Consider the following 27,075-nt stretch of genomic DNA (forward strand, 5'->3'; position numbering starts at 1 on the left):
AGGGGGCTAACTAGGTGGAAATAAAAGATGGTAACTTGCCGCTCGAATACTGTGAATGCGCCAATATTTGGGGCCCTCCCCCGCAATCCTTCCAGCCCCCATGGGAAGCTTCACTATGCTTTGACTCCCCTAAACGCGTGCTACGCTAGCTATGATCTAGTCCACCCCTCTGCACACGGTCCAATTACTGCTTTATTGTTTAAATTGTGTTATTGTCAGTTTTTCTTTTTTTAAGGGGTTGTTCTTAAATAATTGAAGCAGCATTGTGATCAATACGGAGCTTATATGTGTACTTAGGACTTGTTGATGGCAATTCTCACCTGTAATTTATAGTGAACAAATTTTGTGGAACATCGATTGAGGAATATGATTATTATTTGAGGGTGGTGGTTTTGCATTAGGTAATTACTGGAGCTGAACTCACTGGATGTATAGACTGCAAGAGGTATGTATGGCTCTGTTATTGAACCTTTAAGTACACTCCTTTGCAATGTATTACTGAACTCACCTGGTACTTTGTTTCTAAAAAGTATGTTGTTTTATTCATAAGACATATGTTGAAGACTTAAAAATGCAAATAAAAATACTTTTTAAAAAAAATAGAAGAGAACATTTTCAAAGAAAAGCTGCTGAACAGAAGTCACAGGTACCACCGTGGGCTTTTAGAGAAGGAAATTATGAGAAAGGCAAGACATACGCTACAGTGTCCCTGGATTGGTATCAAAAAGGGAAAATCTGTTTGCTTTGATAAAAAAAAACTATAACAATTATTTCATTGGTTCGAGTTAATGTGAGCATACTTTCCAAATTACTGGAGGATGGGGATTGAAGGGTGGAACGGATCCGGTCTTCCCAGGAGTCTATTATGTGTGTGGTAAGAAAGCCTATTACAGGTTGCCTGTACATTGGTATGGTAGTTGCTATTTTGCAATTGTCTTCCCAAAAGTCTACCATGTAGACAGAAACAACAACAGAATCGATTAAATAAAGGAAGGACTAACACGTAACAAGAGAGCGAAATTCTCAGAAATGATAGGTGATATTTTTGGTGGACTGCTACCATTAGTTGGAGTCGTTCTGAATTCACATAAAAATTGAAAGTTGTCCACAGTGGTTGATCATTTATCAACAGATACTGCTGGTGGGTTCTTGATGATTGACACAGAAATGGTTGCAATCAGATCAATGGTTTTGCAAAATCGACTTGCCCGTGATATCTTATTGGCAAAAGAGGGTATATTCTGTGGCATGTTGAAAATCCAACACTGCTGTACTTACATCCCTGCCAAAAGTAAAGGTATTGAGTGATATATTAAGAATTTTATGAAATTACATGAAGAATTGACTCAAATGGAGGTTGATGGTGTCTGGGAGAGACTTGGTAAGAGTTTCTCCTCTGTAGGTAAATGGTTTTCTACCTTTGGATGTAGCTTATTAGGAAAAATAATAATGCCAATCATTACAGTAACAATATATAGAATAGAGCCACCCAATAATCCCACCGGGACTGGGTAATATCAGATAGATAAGCTAAATGTCCAGGTAGGAGTCATTCACAACAACCACTTTATATTTATCAGTGTCACATGAGTGATCCCACAAATCAATAGAGTGACCCGAGGGTTTATATCAAAAATATATTCACTTTATTTTTGATTATGCAATTTAGATTTTTTCAAAAACTGGCAACAGACAGACTAACATAACATGTAAACTAAATGCTAGTCTACATACACCTACAGCAAAATGTGTGGCTACGTACTCTAAACCACAACAAAGTAAGTAATTACACATAGAAATTCACAAATCAATTTGCACAGTGAATTATACAGTGTATTGCATGTCAGGTGTTAAGCGTCGACGTTTCGGTCCATGCTGGTCAAGTAGATCCGTCGGACCATCTTCAGGACAAAGACGTTGCACAGCAATGTGAGAAATAAAACGCCACTCAGGTCGTTATGTCAAAATGTCGCCACGTAATTTAATCAGCAGCTATGCGCCGGCTCTTCGAAGTCCGTGCTCGTTCCGGTGAACGAGCACGGACTTCGAAGAGCCGGCGCATAGCTGCTGATTAAATTACGTGGCGACATTTTGACATAACGACCTGAGTGGCGTTTTATTTCTCACATTGCTGTGCAACGTCTTTGTCCTGAAGATGGTCCGACGGATCTACTTGACCAGCATGGACCGAAACGTCGACGCTTAACACCTGACATGCAATACACTGTATAATTCACTGTGCAAATTGATTTGTGAATTTCTATGTGTAATTACTTACTTTGTTGTGGTTTAGAGTACGTAGCCACACATTTTGCTGTAGGTGTATGTAGACTAGCATTTAGTTTACATGTTATGTTAGTCTGTCTGTTGCCAGTTTTTGAAAAAATCTAAATTGCATAATCAAAAATAAAGTGAATATATTTTTGATATAAACCCTCGGGTCACTCTATTGATTTGTGGGATCACTCATGTGACACTGATAAATATAAAGTGGTTGTTGTGAATGACTCCTACCTGGACATTTAGCTTATCTATCCAATCATTACAGTAGCCATAGTAATAATAAACAAATGTTGTAAGTGTAGATGTGGAAGGAAAGAGGCGACAGAATCAAAGAAGAAACGAAGAGCAAGAAAGAGAAAAAGAGATGAGATAGAACTAGAAGATATGAAAGGAGACTACTATGATATGATGAAAGACTTTGACGAAACTGTAATAAAAAGGGAGAACACTGAATTTTAGATAAATTAAGATGGCACTTGGCATGGTGGGTATTTCATGATGGCTCCAGGAAGCCCTCAGAGGGGGGATTGATAGAGCAGGTTTTTTCACAAAGAGAAACCTGCTCGGATTAACACTCTGTAATACATAATAACAGTGTGCAGTGTATGCTGACATACAAAGCATATTAAACACATGCTAAACTGCTTTGCGCACATGCGTGCACTAACGTGAATTAATGCATGAAAGAACTAACAAATAATGCATGTCTAGGCCGCATCTTGTATCTTGCTTTAAAATAATAAATAATACCGCTTTTACCTAAAGCTTTACTAAGAATATATTAACATGGGATAGTGCAAAGATGGGTGGTAAACAGTGAAAAGTGCATTTATGTGTAATTAATAGATGCCTGTATTTTGTGTGTCATAGTGAGATGAACGTGCCCGAAAATGCTTAAGTTGACTCAATAGTTGAGCTGGAGAGAAAAACCTGAAATAATAAAGAAAATAGACAGCAAAGGCTGAGCACAGCAGAAGAGGTGCAGAGGTTCAAGGTTGATATGCTGAGAAAGACATTGTCTGCCTGCCAAAAGGATGAGACTGGCCGTGGGACCCAAGACTTCTTCCGCAAACGTAGCTGAGAAACACATGTGAAATAATGTGAAAGTATCAAGTATTGAAAATAAATGAACGAGTCAGAAATTACAATGTGAGCAAAGAATAAACAATAGGCTGTACAAAATGTGAATGGGAACCTGGTGGTGTGACAGACCACCTTCCAAATCAACCAATTAAAAGTCGAATTTTATGAAATGTTTCAGCTGATGTGGGCTGGAAATGTTAGTTTTAGCGTATAACTGGGGTGCCTTTAGGGCTGTTGTTTAGATCTTAGGTCGGATGCAGAGGAGAGAGGGTTGATGAGTCGCTGTCTGTCGGATTGCAGAGAGGCCAACCTGTTCCTGTCCCTGTCCCGTTCCTGGGTTCTGAAGTCTTTGTTCCCTGACTCTATTTCAGGGGACTCCCAGTACCTCCTTGGCCAGGGGGGTGGTATTTCACTGATCCTTGGGTTAGTATTTCTTTCTGAACCGTACTTTGCATAATCATTTGCAAATGTATTTTTGTCTCTGAAACTTATGTCTCTTCATCTATCCCCTCCATCATATGTATATCGTTTCACATATTTTTGTTGAAACATATGTCTCTTCATCTATCCCCTCCATCATATGTATATTGTTTCACATTATTTTGCTGAAACTGATGTCTCTTAATCTATCCACTCCTTCATGTGCATATCATATATTGATGATGAGTGTGACACTGTTTGCATTTGCTGATGTTTTTCTCTCCCTCTTGTGAATTCCATTGTTTGCATTTGTAACCGTATTCAATGAGCATTTATTATTCACAATTATTTGAGATACATCTTATTAATCTTACCAAGAGTCTGTGGTTATTTAGCTAACTAGTTAATAGTTAGATAGTATTATTATTACCATCAACTACTCAACCAATTGGTCCATCGACCAGAATAAAGAGAGTTGATCTACAGGTTTAGTTATGTATTAAGAAATGTTAAACATGAACCTGTGAAGAAAATGAATTCTTAACGTCAATAAAACTTGACCCCCAGCGCATCAGGGATTTGGGTGAATGTGTATGGGCCATTGTATGTGGTGATATCGAGTATTGATCCCTGATTAGCTAGTAGCGCTGGATCATTCTTTATGGTGGACATGCCACATGCGATTTATTCTTTGTTTCACCTGTTACCGCCTTCTGACCCTCCTTCATCATTCAGTGGCATTGGTTCTTGGATGGTTGCCCTTGTTTTCCTTTAGTGGGCAATGCCTCCCCTTTCCTAATCTTATATGGCATTGTGTTTGCTATTTCCAGCCTTGTCTTTCCGTCCCCACCTTAGTTACTGTTGTAACTTTTTCTTTTACTGTGGTAGGATGTATTATATCCTTCATTCCTTGGTTACCTCTGTTCTTGGAGTGTCCATCGTTCATCCACCCCTCGTCCTTATCACTGGTGGAAGACGTGGGTTACCTTCGGAGGAGTGACTATATTTTGGCTGTACCCTGTATGACTTGTGTGGCTGTGAGAATTTCTCTGTTTTTTTAAATGCATATTTATCTTTATATACATTTATCTTTGGCTGTATATGTCTCTGCATGTATATACCCTGCATGTATATACCTCTCTCTTGAATGGATCTCTTGTAGATGTCTTTTGCTTCAGGTATATATATATATATATATATATATATATATATATATTCACTGAAAAAACCATAGGTTATAGACCATATATAGTTAGGAATTAGCATTTACAAAACCTTGAAAATTCACTGAAAAAACCATAGGTTATAGACCATATATAGTTAGGATTTAGCATTTAAAAAACCTTATTTTACTCACACAAAACCAATGAAATTCCATATATAGTTAGTTGCACTAACTATATATCGCGCACCCGCAATCCACTGCTGATGATGTCACATATTACATCATTCATGACATGGTCAGTGACATCACTGATGACATCACTGATGACATCTCAAATGACATCACTGATGACATCACTGATGACATCATCCAGTGACTGTGTGTTTCTGTAGAGTTTAAATATGTTTTACATATTGAAGAATGAGTGGATGTATAAGTGTCTGGACGAAGGATTTAGTAGGTGCGTGACTGACTTTATGAGTGAGTGATTAAATGTGTCTCACTGAGTGCATGGGTTAGTGACTAAACTGTCTTAATTTGTGCATCATTATGTCTGTTGTTCTGTAAACTGCTGCATGTGTTGATCATTAGCTAAATGAGTAACTATATGGGTTATTGATTGATTGCCCAAGTATTTGTATGGGAGACTGAGTTTGTGTGTGGCTGGCTGGGAGGTGTGTGACTCTGTGCAGATCAATGTGTACTTGTATCAATGATTGTATAAGAGAGTAAGTATGTGTTAGTATATGTTTGAAAATGTAAGGTGCTCTATGTTTAACTGTATAGATTAGAAAATGGAAATGTGATTGATTCTTTACAGGACTGACTAGGTGTGTGAGTAACTCCATGGATGAGTGGCAGAGTGTGAGTGTCTGTATAGCTGTATGAGTGCATTTGATAGTGTTGTAAAGAAGAGTGATTGTATGTATGAATGATTGTATGGGTGAATGAGTGAATGTGTGTGTAGACGTAGGAATCAGTGAGTGCGTATGTAGTAACTAGTATTGGTGTGTCAATGGTTTCAAAAATTATACTCTGTATTTAACACTGGGTGTAACAGAGGTTATATTAAAATGTGAGGAGATGCATTGTATTGTCACATGAATGATATCATCAGTGATGTGGTCATTGATGTCAAATGAGATGTCATCAGTGATGTCATCAGTGATGTCATTTGAGATGTCATCAGTGATGTCACTGACCATGTCATGAATAATGTAATATGTGACATCATCAGCAGTGGATTGCGGGTGCGCGATATATAGTTAGTGCAACTAACTATATATGGAATTTCATTGGTTTTGTGTGAGTAAAATAAGGTTTTTTAAATGCTAATTCCTAACTATATATGGTCTATAACCTATGGTTTTTTCAGTGAATTTTCAAGGTTTTGTAAATGCTAATTCCTAACTATATATGGTCTATAACCTATGGTTTTTTCAGTGAATTTTAATGTTTTTTTAATAGCAAATATCAAAAGCTTTAAAATGTATTCTTCTTTAAATCGAAAAATAAATTGTATATGTTTTTAATAAAAAAAATGTATGTATTTTTTTTAATAATTTTTTTTGATTCGCTCCCGGTCCGCGAACCGGGCAGCTTCCCGTTAGCTCAGTTTGGTGCTGCGACCCGGTCCGCGAACCGGTAAACGTTCCGTTAGCGCAACTGCCGCGTTAGAAAACAACATCGTGACGCGTCGCGCCAGCGTGACGTATCGCGTTGTCGCGTGATACGTCATATGACGCGTCGCGTTAGCGTACCCGGAAGTGAACCGGTACGCGAAGTGAGGCGCGAAGCGCAGCTTCCCGGAAGCGATCCGGGGCGCGGCGCGGAGCGCGTAACGTAAACACAACAGGTCATGTGACTTGTTAATAACACTTTTCATTGGTTCATTTCACTTTTGGTTTCCTAATGATGTAAGACTAGGTCATGTGACCTAAAAGTAACACTTTTCATTGGTTTAGAACTTTTGTTTTTCCCAAATGATGAAAACCCCTCCTTGTTTCCTCACTCTGACTTTCATCTTTGTGAGAGGAAGACCTTTTGTCATCACTGAGCAATGGCTTCATTAGTAGCTTCAGCTGGTGCATCCCCACCACCACCACCACCTCCTAGGAAGAGAGGACCACCTGCTGAAGTTATCATTCAGCAAGAGGAGGAAGAAGAGGAAGAAGAGGAAGAGCAGCAACAGAGGGAGTTTTTGCCTGAGGAGCCCAGGAGGTCTCATGTCAAAGAAAACTTTATTTGGCAATTTTTTAAATATCCCCGGGGCCAAAAAAAAGTCAATGCCCGGTACGTAACTTGCCTTATCTGTAAGAAAGATTTGTCCAGAGGGACAGATAAAAAATATAGTTATGGCAATTATACAATGCATCGCCATATGGAGAGGTGGCACCCTATCAACTACAGTGCTGCACAGTTACGTGACCAGCAAGATAATCCTCCTTCTGTGGCCAGAAGATCAGTTGTAGAGGAAGTGACGGGACCAGAGGCGAGGGAGACGGTCCCAAATATACAGATGAGGTTCGGGGAAGTCAAACAAGTGTGCGTGCGTTGCAATGAGTTGATTTGCTACAGAGAAAGTAGCATCACTCTAATCAACAGAGCTATCGACAATCATGATTGTCGAAAACGCCCCAGAAAATAAATTATCTTTTTTTTTTTGTTGCTCCTGTTGAGCCCTTTACAATGAATCGTTTTCGTTTCCCCCCCAAAAAAACCCCCAAAAAATATAAAACCGTTCAAAAAATACAAAAAAAGTAAAAAAATGTTCAGAAAAATAATAAAAAATATATAAAACAACAAAAATAATTTTAAAAAAAGTTCTTTTCAGAACTACCTCCCCTTTATAAAAAAATTGCTAGAATGTTTAGCACTCTGGCAACCTCTATTTCTTTTGGTTCGCTTCCCGGTTCGCTCGCCGGTACGCGAACCGGGAGCGAACCAAAAAAAAAAAAAAAAAAAAAAAAGAAGAGTAAGTATAAGGGAAGGAAACAGAGAGTAATGTTAAAAGAAAGACAGCTATAGGGAGTAACACAGAGATACTGTTTAATAGATCTATTTACTGAAGAAAAGATGGAAGAGGGTATAATTGTGAAAAACAAAATAGATAAGGAAGTGGAAGAAAAAAAGGAGAGTAGAAGAATAATAAACAAGAGTTTCTTAGAGAATGTGAGTGAATGTTCAAAATAAGATTAAAACATGTGGAATAACAGAGAGAAAAAACAGAAAGCAGAAAATAAGAAGTAACAGAAAAGGAATGATTGAAACAGCAAAGAAATGTAAATAACATAGGGGCATATTATCAACATAGGTGATAAAATTATCGCTGCTTTTATCGGCAGAAATCTGCCACTAAAGCCGCTTTTGCGGCAGTTTTCTGCCGATAATGTCTGCTTTTATCGGCAGAAAACTGCCGCTAAAGCCGCTTTTGCGGAAGAAAACTGCTGCTAAAGCCACTTTTGCGGCAGTTTTCTGCCGATAAAAGCAGCGATAATTTTATTGCCTGTGTTGATAATATGCCCCTTAGTGTGCTTGAACTACAGAGAGAAAGCATAATGAACAAGTAGTGAAAGAGTGATCAGTCAGAGACAGTGAGAGTAATAGAGACGGAGTGAGTGAACAAGAGTGAGGAAGTATGAGAAGAGAGGGACTGAGAAAAAGAATGGAAGGAGTAGAGTAAGTAAGTAATAGAGAAAGGAATGAGGGAAGTAGCAAAGGCAGGAAAGTGAGGGTTAAAGAAATGAAGTAGTGAAACTAATAGAAGTTAAATGTGATAGAAATGTAACGAAAAGAGTACAAAACATTTACCTTATAATTGTCGTAAACTTAGTCACTTGTTATTTTTATACTTTCAATCTGTGAAAGAGAGAACAAACATTTGAAAAATATTAAAACATGTATTTAAAAATTAGAAAAGACAAGGGAAAAGATTGAAGGACAAACAGTTTTTCAACAACTTTGACACTTACAGAAGCCTCTGCTTCTCCATGCCCCTACACAGTCCTAAAAATATACATTTTAAACTAACAGTATCTTGATGCAGATGAAGTGAGGCCTATCTTGCAACATGGTGCATCTTTTGCACTGCTGCTGTCTCACAAAAGTGACGCAACGGTAGCGCAAAAGAGGTGCACAGCCATCATAAAACTGTCCCTAACATTTTAAATGATTGTTTCAGGATGCCAATAAGGTGTGTCCTATCCAGAGGTTTGTTTGAGGTGAGGCCTACTCAGGGTTGCAGATGAAATTTAGAGTTGTTGAAGAGTACAGAGGAGATAATACATGTCCATGCCTACCAATGAAGTGAGTCATGTCCACTTTACTCTTGAACAAAGGCCAGACCTCCTCTGTTTCCCTGGACAGGCCTAAACTTGATCTGCACAATGTGATTCATAATATTAGGAAACACAGGTGATGTAATTGAAAAACGTGCAATTTCTTTTGCTCATTTCACAATCACATCACTTGTGTTTCCTTTGCTTAGGTATCTCATTGTGCAGATGTAGTCCAGCATATGAAAGAGTACGCAGAAGTGCAGCACTGCATGCAACAACTTTGACACTTACTGAAGCCTCAGCTTCTGCATGCCCCCTACACAGTCCTAATTATATACATTTTAAACTGACGGTATCTTGTTGGAGATGAAGTGAGGCCTATCTTGCAACATGGTGCATCTTTTACACTGCTGCTGCGTCACAAAAGTGACGGAACAGCGGCGCAAAAGAGGCGCACGGCCATCATAAATCTGCCCTTAACATTTTAAATGATTGTTTCTAGATGCTGATAAGGTGTGGCCTATCCACAGATTTGTTTCAGGTAAGTCCTACTCAGGGTTGCAGATGAAATTTAGGCTTGTTGAAGAGTACAGAGGAGATAATATATGTGCAGGCCTACCAACGAAGTGAGTCATGTCCACTGCACTCTTGAACAAATGTCAGACCTCCTTTGTCTCCTGGAACAGGCCTAAACCTCATCTACACAATGTGATGTGTAATGTTAGGAAACACAGGTAATTTAATTGAAAAACGTGCAATTTTTTTTGCTCATTCCACAATCACATCACCTGTGTTTCCTTTGCTTAGGTATCTCATTGTGCAGGTGTAGTCTATCATATGAAAGACTACGTAGAATGTGAGCACTGTATGCAACAACTTTGACACTTACAGAAGCCTCAGCTTCTCCATGCCTACTAAACAGTTCTAAATGTATATCATAAATACAAAAAGTACAGAATTAATTATACATGTTAAATGGTTTATTTTTGCTGTTCTCAGAATTTATCAAATTTCACTAAAAACAGTGACTTGAAGGTATTCATCATATAACAGCGGGGAAAAAAACCACAATCAAAATGATTGTGTTTAAAAAACCCATATAACATAACCAATCAGAAATCAGAACTCCTGAAAAGTAACTTACTTTCCATGACGTCGAAGGATATCCTATGAACAGCTTACACTCTGTTGTGCTGTTATTATTTTCAGCCCGCCACTTTCTGAAAGAAAAGCTCCATCGTTTTGACAAATATGTTACATACAATAAATGACTTCTTGCTCTCTACCGCACTTTTCCACAAGGCCAAATCGTGTAAGAGCCATTTATAACTCTTGGAATTCTTCTAAGCAAATCCCGTCATTTTGTATTTCCGCAACTTTCAGAAAGAAAACGTTCAAGATCACTTTCACAATCCTGTACTAGTAATATCTCACCCTTCTTGCTCACTCATGTTCCACATTTCCTATGACATTGATACTGCTTACTATGAAGCAGACTTACACTACCTCTATGACTACTACAATTATTTAATTCTCTACATCACTTTTAATCACAAAGCAATTTAAAACAGTAGATAAAATTATATCAACCCCTAGAATCATTATAGGCCAGTTACCTACCCTAAATTCTCTTTTCTGAAAACAGAAAGTAAGAATATTTTTAAGTAAAAAGGCAACATTGTATCGTAGTCAAATAGGAATCATTTACGAAACAGCAGCTTTTTTTACATTTTCAATAAGCTGTGTAATAAGCGGATCTTGTCAAAGGACCATCATGTCATATAATAGCTGCAGTTAAAAATGTTCTTCCTAAAATAAACGACTGTGTAGCCACAACATTTGTAATTAAAGTTGAAGACTTACTTTCATCAGGTTTATATAGTTGGAATTTTAAAATGACATTATAACCAAAAGTTTGGTCAAATAATCTAGACAGCATTGCAGACTTACATTACCTCTACTCCATGTTTTGATTGGCTGCTTGAATTACCTTATAAAAAGAAACAGTTTTTCTGAACTCATTCAAAGTGCAGTTATTTTTCCATGACGTTAAGTGTTATGGTAAGAACACCGTTTGCTTTGGGAAATACTCTGTTGTCCTTTAACTAATCCGTGCCCACCACTTTCTGTAAGAAAACCTTCTTTTTTTCCAGGAACTATTTAAAACTTAAAAATTAACTTTTGACTCTGTACTACACTTATCCTCAAGGCCAAATAGTGTAGGAGCCATTAGAACCTCTTGAAATTCATCAGAGCAAATCCCGAGATTCTTTCCCTAAAATTTTGGTTTTAAAAACACCAGGTAAGAATTTTTAAGGTCAAAAGGCAATTTTTTTTTTAAAGTTAAAACAGAATCATTGCAGAATGACCAGCCGTTTCTAGACTTTAAATAAGCTGTGTAATGTCCTGATGTTGTTGAAGGACCGTCATGATATATAATTGCTGCAGTTACAAAAGTCCTTCCTGATATTGACAACTGCGAAGCCACAACATTTTTAATTAAAGTTGTCAATTTTGTTCCATCAGGCCTACATCGTTGGAACATTAAAATTACATACTGGCCATATGTTCGTATAAATAATGTTGACAACATTTCAGACTTACATTGGCTACACTCCATGTTGTGATCAGCTGCTTTTACTAGCTTATTAAAGGACACTGATTTACTGTCTGGCAAAGTTAAATATATAAATTTTTCTGAGTCTACACTAGTAGTACTTGATACCCTACAGTTCTCGCAGTCATGCTGCCATTGATAAGAAAGCCCAAACAGGTGATCTACATCTACACCTTCATCATGCAATACATCAAGCATATACATTAAAAACTCCTGACAATCTTGCTGAATATTTTGAGAGAATTGTGTTTGACCTGAACATCTGTCTAACAGATTTCGAATTTCAGACACACTTTCTATTTTTGTTCTATCAGTGCTACATTTCTCTAACACAGAATTCAACAAACTGCAAAATCTTTGATCCGAATTGACCACAATCTCTTGTTTTACATTTTCTAGAGAAAACAAAACATTAACCACTACATTAGCATAGCAGTTGACACCAGAACTGTTTTCAAATTGAAAACCAACAACATCTTCAACAAAATCCTTTTTCTTTCTGCTTATAATTTCTGGTTCATCGACTTTTCGTCTTTTTGCTACAACCTCCCTACTATTGGTCACATTTCTTCGTTTCCGGCCTACCACACGTTTCTCAAACAAAGGATATTGAGGCAAATGTGGCGCATACTCTCTTCTTAACCTATTGTATTCCTTAACACAATCTAGATCCGCACAAATGTTTGTGACATCACACTCAATCAAGTACAATCCCGATAAAGTTCTAACTCGTGACAATGCCACATATGCCATACCCTCCTTGAACACAGAACTGCCAATATTCACCAATGCACTGTTTACACTTAAACCTTGCGATTTATGGATTGTCACCGCATATGCCAAGCAAACAGGAAACTGCTTACGGCGAACATATAAGTCTTTTACAAGCAAAAACCTAGCAGAGCAACGACCAATTAGCTGTACTTTCTCAATGCCATCAAATTTAATTTTTAAAAATTCAATTCCATCTCTATTTCTGTATTTCACAAAATCAACAACATTACCCATTGATCCATTTACCAGACCTCTTTCAACATGTAAATTCCTTCTTAAAATTATACGGCAATTTAAGCACACATTCAGAGTCTTTTCAAAACCTGCAGTTTTAGATATAGTCTTCTCTAATGAATCCAATTTTGATTTTAAATTCTCAGACAAAATAATTGTTGATCCCATATGCTCTACTCTGTCAATAGCTTCCAGTTTCACAATCTCTTGGTTTTCTAAATACAACATTTTGTTGTTGAAGATGGCACATTCTGCAAGAGTTGGTATCAAACATATTCCAGATTTCTTCTCAGTAATTTTCTGAAAAATATTCTCAGGCACAACGTCTTGTTCTGGATACAAATTTGACAGTAATCGTGCATGTAAAGCTTCTTTCCCATGCTCGGTCACTTTTCCGATTCTAACATCTTGTAGAATATTCTTGTAATCTTCATCCTTCGCCTGACGCATATTTTCACGCAGTTCAGCATAATTGAAGTTTAACCATATATTAACGTTGCCAATGCTCCCTAGGCACTTCCTGGTATCTTCATGCGTGAGTATTTTGAACACAGGTTGTCCTTTCACTGGTGTCAGCTGCAGAAGATCACCGAAAACAATGATGTGTTTGCCACCAAATAACACATCATACTCTGTTTTGAGAACTTCTTGCATTCTCAAATGCACAAAGGCAAGCATGACATTGGAAACCATGCTTACTTTGTCAATGATAAGAAGTTTCATTTTCTTCAAGACTCTTGAAACTTCACAACAAGCATCTCCAGATAACTTGTGGTATTGTAATTTGTTATCATGCTCCACTGGCAGCATCAGTAGACGATGCAAAGTAATACCTTTAATGTTATGTGCTGCCAGTCCAGTTGGAGCGGTGACAACACAAGACAGCGATGACTCAGTCCTTTTCTGCAAATAACATGAAATTGCTTTAATGAGGAAACTTTTTCCAGTTCCCACTTCTCCACTCACGTACAGTCGGACAGGCTTCAACGACGTACATGAGCACTCTTTCTTCTCATGACTTAATCCATGATCAATTTGGTTGGTAACTTCGTCATATATTTTCCTCTGCTCAACGTTGAGTTGTCTTTCCAAGTCTTCTAAGTTAACCGCATCCTCCTGAGCATGTGCCATGGCTCTTTCCACTTCAATCATGGCAGTGGCAGCTTCATTTTCGATAACTGGTCCTCCTAGTGGATCCTGACTCAATGAAACAGAACTCTGATTGTCCTGAGAACTGTCTCTAGCAATCTCGGCTGCAATCGTTGCTTCCTGCTCGATTTCCGCATTCAACATTTCTATTTGGGAAAAACAGGACATTCTATGGTCTCCTTGGCGGCATTGAAAGAGTCTTCATAACAGAGGAAATCTCCAAGCAGTTCCTCTTCTGCACGCCAAGGCTTGAAAAGTTGCAAAAGTGCTAAATAGAAAAACTCTTTTTTTTCAGGAGATTCGCCACTCAATTTTCGATGGTTTACCAAGTGGCATTTTCTTTGCTTGACGAGACATCCCTCACTTCCAATTACAGCATACACTCCTTTATCAATATCTTCTTTGATGTTCCTCTTGAATATGTAATTTTGTAGAACCTCATACAGACAAACATTCTCGAGGTGACTGCTTCTATTTGGATAATATGTATCCAACATGTTGGTCTTCAAAATATCAGTACTGTTTGGCTCCTTTTCCGCAAAATACTCAATTTCCCGCACAGGTTTCAGAACTCGATTACGCGTTGCAGCAAGACCAAGACTCGCCCAAACGATACTCCTGGATTTGGCATAGAGACTTGCTGAAGATAACCGGTCAGAACATTCGTAAGCTCCGATTTCTCGATGTGACAACATCTTCAGACTGAAACTGTACAACTTCTTACTGAGGCTCTTTTCATGGGAAATGTCCTCCCACATATCCTTCAATTCTGTCTTTTCTTTTTTGGTGATGTAAGATGTCACTTACCGAGCCACAGCCATACAGTTATCAGCCACAAACTGTATATCCATGTTAGCATTCCACATGGACAAAATCACTGGGTTGTAGTCGTTGATGTACTTGGACTCTTCGTTCCTTTTCAAATTGTATGTGTTTTTAGGTGATTTCTTCATCACATTATGTCGCAGCGAAGACATCAAACTGTTCACTCTTCCTTTAGAAATCACCGGTCGTGGAAAGGCGAAACGACATTTGGTGTAGAACTTGTCCTTGTTTCTGAATTTACGACGACAGTACTTTCCACAACGATGGCTTTGGAAGCGTAAAACTTGTTCTCTTAGGCTTTTCTCTTCCTTTGCGTTTGGAACAGCACATGTAGAATACTGTTCTATGAAACTCATCACTAAGTCTTCTGGATCTGTTCCAAATTTAGGTGCATCCTTGATCCACAGCAGCATATGTATATGAGGAGCACCTCTTGCTTGGTACTCCTTTCTCCAGAAGAAATCCAACACCTCTCCAAGAGGTGGATTTTTCTTGTTCATGATGAAAGACATCATAGCTTCAAATCTATGATTGAAATACCTGCATACATTCACTGGATCCAAAGAGCACAGTTCTACGGGTGTCTTGAATTCGATATTTTCAATGTTTCCATTTGCCTCTCGTAGAAATTCAAGTAAGTCTTCCCAGCCATACTCGGCACAGCTGAGAGTGAGGAACCATGTGGGAGTTCCTAAGTTCCTCAGCATACATTTTAAATCACCATGACGACGGTACCAGTACTCATTAGTACCACGCTGACACGCCATGAGATTAATCAGGTGAGAATCCAAAATACTGTCTTGCACATTGACTTTATCCATAAAGTCACTTGCCGAGATGTTTTGCATCTGTATACCACTTTTCAAGATGTGGTTCACTGCATATGACAGTCCAGACAGATCGCTTTCAAACAGGAGATGAAACAAATACGGAATGCATTGTCGAAACCTAGGATCTTCTGCATACAATCGTAAAGTCCGGTATTCAGAAGCAGGAATTTGATGAGGTCGCTCATCATATCTTCCTCCTTGACCTGTTGGAAATAGCTGTGGGAAACACCGAGCTTCCAAACTTTCCTCCCAAACACTTATTGGACTCCCTTTGGCTTGTTTCATTTGAAACAACTCAATAGCATTCCCCATGACTTCCTTGGAATGCAAAGGATGAACACTATAATGTTCATATATTTCTTCACTTTTAGAGGGTTCTACTTTCTCAATTTGACCACCACACAAATCACTATCCTCTTCTTCACTTACTTCCTCTTCTGCAACATATACATTCTTATAGTACTTATTGCTTTTTTTCAAATACAATGTTGCCTTTTTGACTTTCCTAACATCCACTAAATCTTGCCATATTTTCTTACTCTTTGTCGGAACCCCATTAACTAAGATAACCAGAGGTTCCTCTTCCACTTTTTCTACTCCAATTGTATTAATGTTTTTCTTCAAATCTAGAGGCAAATAAACAACTCTTCCCTTTAATCCTCTCTGTAAATCTGATGGAGGCAATTTCCCTGTCTTTGGCTCCATTCTTACAATAGCCTGAAAGGGATGGATACTTTGAATCAAAATAGATTCATAAGTATTTAAATCCTTCAATTCAGAAGGAATCTCAACCAATTCCAGATTATTATGAACCGCTCTAGCAGGCATCCGGTTTTGATTTAATTTGTTACAACAATAAGTACACACACGTTGATCCAATCCCAAATCAAAACAATTTTCTACCATCAAGTATGTTGCGAAATCCTTCCATTCACAATTATTTTCCCTTTCACTTTTCGCATATAAATCCACTAACTTAGTCTGATTCTTATAATAAGTGCGTCGACAACACACACAAGTGAAATTAGGCCTCTCACTTGATTTCACCTGAAACGTGGCAATTTCCTTCTGAAAATTATCTGTACTGGAAACCTGTACACTATCTTCCACATTACCCTCTTCTTCTGGGTCAATTTCAACATTCTCCTCTTTACTTCCAAAGTAACAAAACTCAATTTCGTCACAAATATTCTTCACATCTATTTCAGAACCATGCAAAAGAGCAGTACATAATTGTTTAAGCATAATTGCTGGACTCTTAGCATAATACAACATTCTAACTAATTTCCTCACTTTATTATGATGCACTGCTAGCATCCTGAAATGATGAAAAACACTCTGGCATACTCTCCTGGAAAGACAAGCCAGTGAATGACCATGCAAACCTGTCACTTCTCTCACTCTGCAAGGATCTAATTCTTGCAACAACATCATTTTCTGCTTCAAACTTTTCTTATTAAATGTCCGTACAAAATCACAAAGCAAATTGATGGAATCCTGTCGCACACTGCAAATACTACTACACTTCCAGGTGTACACAGGTCCCTTAGGACGTCTTCCTAAAACCTCATTACCTAACACCTCTTCTGCCTCTGTTGTCACAAGTTTTTCTTTTACAACTGGACAACCATCTTTCACCTCATAAGCTCGACCACTGGTGTCAACTGCATGCACCAAATCATTATCCTGGAAATAACTCTCCTCATTAAAAAATGCCTCACAACTTGAACTATGCATCCATTCTCCTGAAAAAACTTCACAAAAATTACTACGATTAACTGTTCTCTTCCATCTACTATTTCTTTTGAAATCATAAATTGCCTTGTTTAGCTTCCTAATTCTATTGATTATCAAAATAAACAACTTTCGCTTAATTTCAAATGCCTGATCAATAACTTTCTCAACTTTTTTTTTTCTCTTATAAAAAACCACTTTCTGTTGACCTTTCTTAATATTTTTTAACAAATTGCCAATTATCCTGTTGCGGAACATTCGTCTACGAATGTCCCTAAACTGTTGTTTCCTTCTACTATCATGCACAGAGTTATCTCCTGCTCTAGCAGTAACATTTTTGATTGGCCTTTCCTTTCCGTTTAAATTGCTTCTCTTTTTCTGGACTAAAACATTTTCTGTAGTACTACTTTTTTTTCTACAAATGTTTCTTATGAATGATTTCGTTGTCTTACCCGGAGCTTTCTTGGTGACTTGACGAGTTTTTATTGTAGAGGACTGCTGCAACAATTTATTAAGCTGCTGTCTTTGACGTTTTGTAGCCTTTCGGATTCTACCCTTAGACGGCATTCTCTAATTTCGAAATGATCTGCAGTTGAATCTGTGGTAAAATATAATAAAAAATGTTATTAACCACTATTACCAAACAGTAAATCAATAACAGTCGTCAAAAATTTAACACACTACTTGTCATTTTTACATAGAATAATTTTTAGTGCATTGGCAAATTTAGTATTCACAAATAGTAGCAAAGAAATGGAATGCTTCTACATTTTACCTGTGCTGTTTTATATGTGAATCTGATCTAATTTTATGAGCATATTTGACTATTTTATTAAAGACACTACACATAACCTGTTTTTGAAGTTGTGTTTAATTTTAAATGAAACGGTTTACATTTTTACTTTTTATTTCCAGTAAATTTTAAAAATAAATGTTTATAGTTCCATAGGCTCAAGCAGGTCAGCTTCCCACCCTATGTCATACAATTCTGACAAATCGGCATCCTCATCATGTTCTTCATCATCCTCAGAATTTAAATCATCCAAGGGATCTACTTCCACTGACGTTTCAATGACAAGTTCAATGATAAGGTCGAGATCAACTGATTGCTCATTATCATTCATGGTTGATGTTGTCGTTATCTTTAAAGAAAGAGAACAACAATGAGATGTTGCAGAGTAAGAGACAAATCTCAGAGACTATAATAGTAAAATTGTTTAACAAGAGTAACATTTTGCAGCTATTATTTAGCCATGTCCAGCGATGCTGAGGAGGTGAGGCCTATGTCCAAGTTTTCAGTGAACAGGACTCATCTCTTCTTAACCTTGGATAAGCCTCACCGACTCTATGTCCCCTGCTCATACTTAAATGTAAAGGGGCAGATTTATGTTAACTGGCACATCCCCACGGATGCACCAGTTAATGTGCACCGCTGCTCTGCCACCCATGGTGTGCCGCATTTACAATGTGGAGCACCATTGAGTAAAAACAGCACAGATGCGTCACGCATCTGTGCCGCAAAAGCAGCACATTGCAGGAATCACGTCGTAAGCGCGACATGTCTACTGCAATGCACAGGAGCAAGCCACACATTGCATGGTGCATCACTCCTTATGCCTGTTTCAAACAGGCGTAAGGATTTGATTCAGCAATGCTATAAAGCTGACTCAGTGAAATCTTCTAAATTTCACTGTGTTAGTTTTACAGGGCTTTCATGCAAATGAATGCCCACCCTGCAACAAAACGCCTATATGAAACCTGACGCAGGTTTCATGTGGCACAGGACTTTACAGCATGACACATCTGCCTAGATGCATCAAGTTGTAAATATGTCGCAACATAGCGCATCTTTTACACCGCCGCTACGTCACAAAAGTGACGCACAGCGGCGCAAAAGAGGCACCCGGCTATCATAAATCTGTCCCTAACATTTTAAATGATTGATTCAGGATGACGATAAGGTGTGGCCTATCCAGATGTTTGTTTGAGGTGAGGCCTACTCAGGGTTGCAGATGAAATTTAGGCTTGTTGAAGAATACAGAGGAGATAATAAATGTGCAGGCCTACCAATGAAGTGAGTCATGTCCACTGCACTCTTGAACAAAGGCCAGACCTCTTCTGTGTCCGTGGACAGGCCTAAACCTCATCTGCACAATGTCATTCGTAAAGTTAGGAAACACAGGTGATGTAATTGAAAAATGTGGAGTTTCTTTTCCTCATTTCACAATCACATCACCTGTGTTTCCTTTGCTTAGGTATCTCATAGTGCAGATGGAGTCTAGCATATCAAAGAGTACACAGAAGTTGAGCACTGTATACAACAATTTTGACATTTACAGAAGATTCAGCTTCTTATCTTGTTGGAGATGAAGTGAGGCCTGTCTTGCAACATGGTGCATCTTTTGCATCACTGCTGCATCGGTTTCATGTGGCACAGGACTTTACAGCATGACACATCTGCCTAGATGCATCAAGTTGTAAATATGTCGCCACATAGCAAATCTTTTGCACCGCCGCTGCGTCACAAAAGTGACGCACAGCGGCGCAAAAGAGGCACACACCTATCATAAATCTGTCCCTAACATTTTAAATGATTGATTCAGGATGATGATAAGGTGTGGCCTATCCAGAGGTTTGTTTGAGGTGAGGCCTACTCAGGGTTGCAGATAAAATTTAGGCTTGTTGAACAGTGCAGAGGAGATAATACATGTGCAGGCCTACCAATGAAGTGAGTCATGTCCACTTCACTCTTGAACAAAGGCTAGACCTCTTCTGTGTCCGTGGACAGGCCTAAACCTCATCTGCACAATGTCATTCGTAAAGTTAGGAAACACAGGTGATGTAATTGAAAAATGTGGAGTTTTTTTTCCTCATTTCACAATCACATCACCTGTGTTTCCTTTGCTTAGGTATCTCATAGTGCAGATGGAGTCTAGCATATCAAAGAGTACACAGAAGTTGAGCACTGTATACAACAATTTTGACATTTACAGAAGATTCAGCTTCTTATCTTGTTGGAGATGAAGTGAGGCCTGTCTTGCAACATGGTGCATCTTTTGCATCACTGCTGCATCGGTTTCATGTGGCACGGGATTTTACAGCATGACACATCTGCCTAGATGCATCAAGTTGTAAATATGTCGCCACATAGCACATCTTTTGCACCGCCGCTGCGTCACAAAAGTGACGCTCAGTGGCGCAAAAGAGGCATACACCTATCATAAATCTGTCCCTAACATTTTAAATGATTGATTCAGGATGACGATAAGGTGTGGCCTATCCAGAGGTTTGTTTGAGGTGAGGCCTACTCAGGGTTGCAGATGAAATTTACGCTTGTTGAGGAGTACAGAGGAGATAATACATGTGAAGGCCTACCAATGAAGTAAGTCATGTCCACTTCACTCTTGAACAAAGGCCAGACCTCTTCTGTGTCCGTGGACAGGCCTAAACCTCATCTGCACAATGTCATTCGTAAAGTTAGGAAACACAGGTGATGTAATTGAAAAATGTGGAATTTCTTTTCCTCATTTCACAATCACATCACCTGTGTTTCCTTTGCTTAGGTATCTCATTGTGCAGATAGAGTCTGGCATATCAAAGACTACGCAGAAGGTGAGCACTGTATGGAACATGGCTATCTAACTCAAAGAATCAAAATCTAATTTTGCCAAGCACACATGGGGGTGTATTTACAAGGACCTTCCACCACGGGAAAATGTCTTTAATTAAAATTTAAAAAATAACATCAAAGGGACTCAAATGCCTTTTAAATATACCCCAAGCAACCTATGAAACTATCAAGAAACCTAATTGATTTCAAAAATCGTTTTTAAACACATCATCTAAATCAATTATATACCTACATTCAAGGGGAAATGACTTAAAATGGCCTAACACACACGAAAGCGTTTTTTTAAGGCCCTTCCACCATTTTTGGGTCACTTTTAACATGGCTATGTAACTCAAAGAATTAAAATCTAAATTTGCCATGCACAGATGGGGGCATATTTACAAGGACCTTGCACCACGGGGAAAGGTCTTAAATTAAAATGGGAAAAATAACATCAGAGAGACTCAAATGCCTTATAAATATGCCCCAAGCAACCTATGAAACTCTAGCACTACATATCCAGAAACCTAATTGATTTCAAAAAACGTTTTTAAACACATCATCTAAATCAATTATATACCTACATTCATTGGGAAATGACTTCAAATGCCCTAAGACACATGAAAGCGTTTTTTTAAGGCCCTTGCACCATTTTTGGGTCACTTTTAACATGGCTATGTAAGTCAAATAATCAAAATCTAAATTTGCCAAGCACAGATGGGGGCGTATTTACAAGGACCTTGCACCACAGGGAAAGGTCTTAAATTAAAATGGGAAAAATAACATCAGAGAGACTCAAAGGCCTTATAAATATGCCCCAAGCAACCTATGAAACTCTAGCAGTACATATCCAGAAATCTAATTGATTTCAAAAAACGTTTTTAAACACATCATATAAATCAATTATATACCTACATTCAAGGGGAAATGACTTAAAATGGCCTAAGACACATGAAAGCGTTTTTTTAAGGCCCTTCCACCATTTTTGGGTTACTTTTAACATGGCTATGTAACTCAAAGAATTAAAATCTAAATTTGCCAAGCACACATGGGGGCGTATTTACAAGGACCTTGCACCACAAGGAAATGTCTTAAAATAAAATGGGAAAAATTACATCAAAGGAACTCAAAAGCCTTGAAAATATGCCCCAAGCAACCTATGAAACTCTAGCACTACATATCCAGAAACCTAATTGATTTCAAAAAACGTTTTTAAACACATCATCTAAATCAATTATATACCTACATTCATTGGGAAATGACTTAAAATGGCCTAAGACACATGAAAGCGTTTTTTTAAGGCCCTTCCACCATTTTTGGGTCACTTTTAACATGGCTATGTAAGTCAAATAATCAAAATCTAAATTTGCCAAGCACAGATGGGGGCGTATTTACAAGGACCTTGCACCACAGGGAAAGGTCTTAAATTAAAATGGGAAAAATAACATCAGAGAGACTCAAAGGCCTTATAAATATGCCCCAAGCAACCTATGAAACTCTAGCACTACATATCCAGAAACCTAATTGATTTCAAAAAACGTTTTTAAACACATCATCTAAATCAATTATATACCTACATTCATTGGGAAATGACTTAAAATGGCCTAAGACACATGAAAGCGTTTTTTGTAAGACCCTTGCACTATTTTTACGTCACTTTTAACATGGCTATGTAACTCAAAGAAACAAAATCTATTTGTAAAACACTTGACACAAAGCAACATTTTAAATACACAACTTTCTTCATAATTTTCTCCCTAAAGCATACTATTCTCTATCTAAATTAAATGAATCTTTTCTCACCTTAGCAAATACTTTATGAGTTTCAAAACAGTCTCAGACACACACCAATTTGTCTTTAGCAGAGCAAAAGGTATGCACTCCAGAGTCTGCAAGCAACAATGCCACAGAAATGCTGTAATTCATCACACATATCTCTCATGTCACCCAATCAAAACTCTTCCCTCACTTTTTTCAAATCAACACCCTTCCCCCCTCTGCCCTTTCTGCCTTTTTTCCATAGCAACCACCTCCTGAAAGACCTCTGATGTTTGCAAGTTCACACAACAATGTTTCAATTGAACTCTGAACTCTCAGAACACCTGCATATCCAGTGCAATCTTTCATAAAATGATTTTTTCTTGACCATTCAAATTACATCTTTCAAAGAACTCATCCATGCACCCTAACTTTCTGTTTTCAGCAATCAAAATCCACCAATCACTGCTACTGCTTCATTAACACAGAAACTCCACCGTTTTTTTCATTTTAAACTCTTATTTTTATAACTGCCATTTCATTGCCACACTTCATTTGACTGCAGCAGAACCTTCTCTCACCATGTTTTCTGTCTGGATTGTTGGACATAGTTACATCTACTGGGCTCAAAGGTATGCTGATAACAGAAATGTACCTAACCTCAATTTACAAAATGTGGAAATTAAGTGGATTGGCCACAGAGGATTAAAATGTCACCAATTGATACCATTGGTGAAAACCTTTATGCATTTGCCAAAACCTGACCTGTTAATTGTGCACTGTGGAGGAAATGACTTGGGCACTTTGACTGGTGTAGGTCTGGAAATGTTTTTAAAAGACACCTTTGACCAATTGATGGCACTTTTTCCTCAAACTGCCTTAGTATATTCAAATATATGCCAAAGACAGAAATGGAGGTGGTCGAACCAATTTTGTCCACAAATTGAGAAATCGAGGAAGCATGTAAATAAGTCTGTTTCAACTTACATGAGAGACCATGGAATGGGCTCCATGTACAACAATAACTTGCGTTACTACATGCAAGATATCTACAGAGGAGATGGAGTTCACTTCTCAGATGAGGGGAACAGAATTTTCATCCTCAATTTAAGACTGTGTGGAAAAGTCAGCCCATAACGCACCTGATGCCCAGGCTGCTGGCGCAGGACGCCTCTTAGTTCCCATCTTGAACAATTACCAAATAAAGAGACGGGCGCTGGAAACAGGAAAACAAGAATAGAGTTTTATTTCTCATGAGGAGAGCCTGTCACTTCGGACACCCGCATAGTGTCTTCAGGAGGTGCTCTCTCTTTCCTACCCACACCACACCACACCAGTTTCTCTGAGGCTTCGTCTTTTATACACATGTTTATGATGCACAAACATTCCTTATTACAATAAAGACGCTTTGAAGTAGGAAAAGGCATGCTTGGAATCCCAGCTTCAGGCCTATTCCCATACCAGTCGCTCAGATGTCATCCTCCCCTCCTGAATGTAACAAGAGGTTGTGATCTCTCAGCCGGACATTCCTACAGGACACGAGGGCAGGAGGGGATGATCAGATCAAAGGTTGGGCAGGCGATAAGATCAGGCACTTCGGTTGGTGTATCATAGTTTTGTTATGCTGGGCAGGAAAAGGGGGGGTGTACATCCACAAGGCTTGGTCTTAGGACTTGGGACCGGGTCGAGAGCCCAAGTGCAGCTGGGGGGGGGGGGTCGTCAGTTGAGGGGAAGGGTGTTCTTGGGAGGAAATGGGGGGGTGTGGGTCAAGCAGGAGTGTTACTTCTAGAGCAGGGTCACGCAGAGGGTGAGGGTCCAATGGCCGATGCATGAGCAGTGCGCGCGGGGAGGGGTGCCGGGGGTTTAACAAACGGGCAGAGAGGCCATGGTGCCTAAAATGGCTGTCGTGTATGTGTGTGCATGGGTCTATGCTGGCGGGATAACACAGTCAGTGTTTAGCGATATCCGTTCTGCTTACAACAAGGGGTACAGTGAACACAAATGAACGCCGCTTATGTGCATATACATTGCCATTTTCAACAGTCGCCGCTTTTTTACATAAGCTAGTTAATTTCTATACAGTCGATACGATTGGCGGAATGCGGTACATATGATTTTACATTTGTTGGGTTATTCATACAAGTCTAGAGATTGGCATAATACCTAGTCGGGGTCAATCAAGAAAAAGGTTCCGACACATTATGGAATCAGGTTCCAACTTTCTCTCCGGTGACATCAACATACAGTAAAAAGTGCTCTGATACCTTCGGGTCTTGTCAGTGCTATAAGAGACTTTTGGAAAACTAAATACATGAGTGACCGATGAAACATTTTTGAAAGCAATACAAAAATGGTCGAGGGAGGAATTCAGTTCGATACAAGCAATTAGTCAAGGGGTGTGTAGAAAGTTCAGGAAGGGGGGGTCTTCGTCACAATGTCTTTTCAACAGAGTCCGTCTTCTTTCGTTGGCGCTGTTGAGCACCGGCGGTGGAGCTATAGGTCCAGCTCGGATTCATCCTTACGCGTTGCAGGGTGCGATCACTGCTCTGCTGTTAGATCACAGTCCTGTTTCCTAACTGATCTTAGGGGTGCCTCATGCTGGGCACCTGCGTGTCTTTCTTCTTCCGTGGCAAAACCTTATTCTATCTAAATGTTGCTTTTCTTTTCTGAGTCAAAAGTTATGCGAAAAGGGTGATGTTGTTGAATATTTGAGGGAAGAGAGGGCGGAGTGGGATCAGATCTTTGAAAACACCAAGGGACCAAAGGAGCAAAGGACGACGAGCAGGCAGGCCCATCAGTCGGGCTCAAAAGGGACGGGACTTCAGGCACGAGTGGGTCAGCAAATCGAGGGCTTCAAGGCAGCCCTTCATTCCTTCATCTGCCCGAGTTTGAGAGTGGTGCCTCGTCCCGCGTCTCGTTGCTCTGTGACTCCACCTTTGGTCGCGGTCACACGTGCTTCATGATCTGTGGCCAGGCTGTGCGTCACGTCCAGCTCCTCTCCTCCGGTGATTGTATCTTTGAATGGGTACAAAACAAGTTTTAGAAAAACTGGCAGGAGAAGACATTTATACATCTCAATTCCGTCCCCAATCCTAAGTAGGTGGGGATAGGTTCATCGATCACAGTCAGAAGTCATCACTTATGGAGTATGTAGGAGGGCCTTTCCACTGAATTCGTAAGCCTATTTGGCGTTCATTCGTGACGTACGTGGAGAGAAATCGGACTCCTATCAACAGTGTATTATATCAAACTCGAAATCGAGTCCTTAGGTAGAGACTCGCCCTTTTTCTTTTTAACCCAAGTACTGACAATCTTACATTTCCCTTCGGGGTCGGCTTAACTCTTGCAAGCAGGGGGTTATCATCATGAGAGGGGGGCAGAGGTTAAACATGCTTTTCTTGGGGAGTGACGGTTAATCAAGGTAATCAATTACGCTTCGGGGATAGCTGATATGGAGCTGGGTCAATCGAGACAAGCGAGGAAGCTTTGGACAGGGAGCTGGGGTCAATCGGGAGAAGCGAGGACGCTTTGGACATCCGCACTTAAGTGCAGAGGGATGAGGCAATCTGGGCATTGGGGATTGCATTTCTAACGAACTGAAAAACAGAAGACCATTGACGTTATAGTCCCCCTATAAAAAGGCCAAATTAGGGGACATCAGTCGTCTTACCTCTCCTTTCTTTCATTACCAACTCGGGTTCTATCGTTTTGCAGAAAGGAGAGGTAGTAATATGGCAAGTTACAATCGTTTTAGTTCTTGACAATTTTGCCGAACACCTTTGTGTTCGAAGAGACCCAATTAGGTGTGTGCCGGTGGGGCACAACGTTACCACACAAGGGAGGAGGGAACAGGGGGGGCGAGAGAGAGAGAGAGAGAGAGAGAGAGAGAGAGAGAGAGAGAGAGAGAGAGAGAGAGAGAGAGAGAGAGAGAGAGAGAGAGAGAGAGAGAGAGAAGAGAGAGAGAGAGAGAGAGAGAGAGAGAGAGAGAGAGAGAGAGAGAGAGAGAGAGAGAGAGAGAGAGAGAGAGAGAGAGAGAGAGAGAGAGAGAGAGAGAGAGAGAGAGAGAGAGAGAGAGAGAGAGAGAGAGAGAGAGAGAGAGAGAGAGAGAGAGAGAGAGAGAGAGAGAGAGAGAGAGAGAGAGAGAGAGAGAGAGAGAGAGAGAGAGAGAGAGAGAGAGAGAGAGAGAGAGAGAGAGAGAGAGAGAGAGAGAGAGAGAGAGAGAGAGAGAGAGAGAGAGAGAGAGAGAGAGAGAGAGAGAGAGAGAGAGAGAGAGAGAGAGAGAGAGAGAGAGAGAGAGAGAGAGAGAGAGAGAGAGA

This window comes from Lissotriton helveticus, chromosome 8 (genome assembly GCF_964261635.1).
Source record: "Lissotriton helveticus chromosome 8, aLisHel1.1, whole genome shotgun sequence".
In the NCBI taxonomy this organism is placed as follows: Eukaryota; Metazoa; Chordata; class Amphibia; order Caudata; family Salamandridae; genus Lissotriton; species Lissotriton helveticus.